We start from the raw sequence: 3,223 nt of genomic DNA, 5'->3' as shown, positions 1-3,223 counted from the left end.
CAACGTAGGCTCTTGGGGCTGCGGGCGGCAGCCGCCAGGGTCTACGGCCATACCACCCTGAACGCGCCCGATCTCGTCTGATCTCGGAAGCTAAGCAGGGTCGGGCCTGGTTAGTACTTGGATGGGAGACCGCCTGGGAATACCGGGTGCTGTAGGCTTTTGCCAGGCGCCTCCCGTCTCCCTGCCTCCCCCCCCGCTTGTTCTTTTGGCCCTGGCCGCCGGCGGCTCCCCCTAGGGCACGCCTGGCTCCCCTAACCCCTGCCTCTGCACCAGCCGCGAGCCCCCACCACCCGGGCCTGGGACGTGCGCGGCGCGGGCAGAGGGGTGCGTTGTGGCCCGGCCCAGCCAGGTCCGTGGCCGCCGCCCCGCAGAAACCCAGGGCTGGCGGGGGCGGGGCCAAGAACCCTTACCAGACGCACCCCTTCCCGGCCTGCGACCCCTAGAATTTCAGCACGGGGTGGGGTTGGGGATGGGGGTGGGTTGGGGCCGCGGTTGGAGGGGACGGTGGCGGCACGGGGTGGGCGGGGCCACGTCTCTGCAGAAACCACCCAGCGCCTTGAGCCGCTCCCGGGCGGAACTGCGGACTAGGGCACACCGAGGGACCGACTGACAGGCGCATCCCAGGGGCCCAGCGGTCTTGCTGCCCCTGCGGGCACATCCGGATGCAAAACCCGCCTCAGAGGGAACGCCACGGCGGCCGCTGCGGCGGCAGCGGCGGCACCCGGGTGCCCACAGACTGGGAACCCCCGGGCTGACTCCCCTCCGCAGGGCAGGGCTCCCTCTCCGTGCCCAGCCCTGGCACGACGTACGTGCACCAGCCCTCTTTCCGCATGCACCGGACACCCACCTGTTCCGAGGACACCCCCCGTCCGAAGCCTTTGGCCGCCACCCACTCCGACCGCACCCCTGGGCTTCCTTGGCTCGGGGCGGGTGGTCCCGGCTGGGTGCCGGACCACCGTAGGCCGGGGTGCCCCTTTCGGGGATGACAGTGCAGTGGGCTGAGTCACCCGCTGTCACCCACCTTAGAGGCCAGTGGGTGGAGACCGAGTGGCCCAGCGGCCCAGGGATCCACTGTACCGGCGGGGATTTTGTGGAGGCTGACCTCGCTTGCGGGCTGGGGGGTGGGGGTGTGGGGAGGAGATCCGTGAAGTCCGTCTTCCCTCCACCCCCAGACCCCAAGCGGTAGCCCATTGGGAGAAGGAAAGCCCGGGTGTTGCTCCACAGGTGCCTCGAGGCTTTCGCCAGGGCTCGGAAACCTCCAGCGTCGTCTTCCGGTGGCCCCACGGCGAGGCATTTCTGGAGCTCTGCGACCCATTGGGTCAGAAACCACAGTGGCCCCGAGGCCTGGCGTGGTGTGGCGGGGTGGGGTGGGTGGGGTGGGGTGCGGACAGGGCAGAAGAGGGCTTGTAGACGGTTGTCTTGATGGGACACCAAGCGACCCTCACCCCGTCCGAAGCCCCGCGTCCGTCGGGTGCCCGCAACCCTCCGGGAGCAGGAGGACCCCAGAGGCCCACTGGCCCACTGGCCCAGCGGGTCCTTCGGCGGCCACCGACGCCCGGGGCATCCCGGGGGAGACTCCGGAGCCCCGCCTGCCCTCCCAGAACCCGCACCACCTGCCCGGCCATGACCGATCTCGCCTGCCGGCTCCGAGGGCGTCTCTTCGTCACGGGGAGGGATGCCTCCGGACAGCTCGCCCCCAGGCCCACGACCTGCTGGCCTCCTTCTCAGCTGCCGGCTGGGGTTTCCTGCGAGAGCGGATGGGATTGGAGGCACGGGTGCTGTCCCTACCCCTTAGGGGACCGGAGGCCCCCTGCCCAGGCTGTGAGTGGGGTTGAAGGCGCGGCGCCCTTCCTCGCGCCCCAAGACGGGGGGCTTCCGGGAAAGACGGCCCCGGTTGGTTCCGGGGGGCCGAGGGACAGGTGCTGTGCTCCTCCGTGGTCGGGGCGGACAGTGGCAGGAGTGCCAGGGGCGCAGGGTCGGGAGGCGGGGTGGGTCGGCTGGACAGCAGCCAATTACGTATCTGCTCTTGTGACTTTGAACATTAGATTTGTCTTTTCTAGGGTTTTGCATAAATGGAAACATACAATATATACTCTTCTGTGTCTGAATTCTTTTGTTCAGCTAAATACCTCTCAGAGAGATTCATACCTCTCAGCTCACACCTTTTAATTGCTGGGTCATATTCCATTAGGTAAATAGGCTACAATTTTTTTATTGACTTACCTGTTGATAGATGTTTGGTTTATTTCCAGTTTTGGACTATTATAAATCAGGTTCTGTGAATTTTTGTGTACAAGTCTTTGGTTTGGCCATAAATTGTTATTCACTTTTTCCATTGCTTTAAGTCCTGTTTGACCTTGTTCAGTGTAACAACCAAGTAACAATCTGTTTTAGAAAGATCTCCAGGATAGAAGAATAATAGTTTTGTGCTGATGTGGAAGATAGATATTTAGATAGATAGAGAGAGAGATAGATAGATAGATAGATAGATAGATAGATAGATAGATAGATAGATGAATGTCTTCTTTGAAGAGTAAAACACTTCTACATACATCATTTCCTTCTTTTTTTCACAACATGCCTCTATAATAAGTAGGGAATATACTATTGTTACAAATTTGTAAACTGAGCCTCAGTAGAATTGATTTTCTCAAGACCATTCAGATGATAAGTACTACAGTCAAAACCAAAACCTGCTTTGAAATTTCCTAATCCAGTGTTGTTTCCACTCTATCTTGAGGAAATATTTTTCACTTTCTTCAACACATCTTATTAAACACCTGCTGCTTGCCTTCTACTGTGTTAGGATGTAGAGAATCATATATAAGATGAAAAAAAGTCTGTGCATTCCCTCAAGAAGTTATGATTTAATTGAGAAACCAATACATGAAAAATTTGAGTTCATTTCTAAGGCAATAGATTAGGAATGTTGAAAACATGTATTCTGTGCTGGATTGAATGCAGGTGTTGAATTAAAGGATTGTTACATAATGAGGGGGGAATTATCTGGGAGAGGTTCATTAAGAAGGTGAGTTTTGTGCTAGACATTGAAAATAAAAAATTAGGACTGGGGAAAGAGGATGTAGGACGTAAAGCTAAGAATGTATGTCTACGTGGTGAGGAGGAATTTGGACTCAGAAGAACTGAGAAGATTTAATTTAAGATTGAATATATAGCATGGGGTCAGTTGAACACCAAGTTGAATTGTATGGAATTTCCCCAA

At 56.9% G+C, this 3,223-nt stretch overlaps 1 non-coding gene across 1 annotated transcript; it reads left to right on the top strand.

Moving 5' to 3' along the window:
* The first annotated feature begins 39 nt into the window (after positions 1-39).
* Positions 40-158, top strand: LOC119523862. Its single transcript, XR_005214672.1, has one exon. It is a non-coding gene; the product is annotated as a 5S ribosomal RNA (ribosomal RNA).
* The last annotated feature ends 3,065 nt before the right edge of the window (positions 159-3,223 follow it).

This window comes from Choloepus didactylus, chromosome X (assembly GCF_015220235.1).
Source record: "Choloepus didactylus isolate mChoDid1 chromosome X, mChoDid1.pri, whole genome shotgun sequence".
NCBI classification, from domain to species: domain Eukaryota; kingdom Metazoa; phylum Chordata; class Mammalia; order Pilosa; family Megalonychidae; genus Choloepus; species Choloepus didactylus.
Note: the sequence above shows the minus strand (reverse complement) of the source record. Positions and strands in the feature narration are given on the sequence as shown.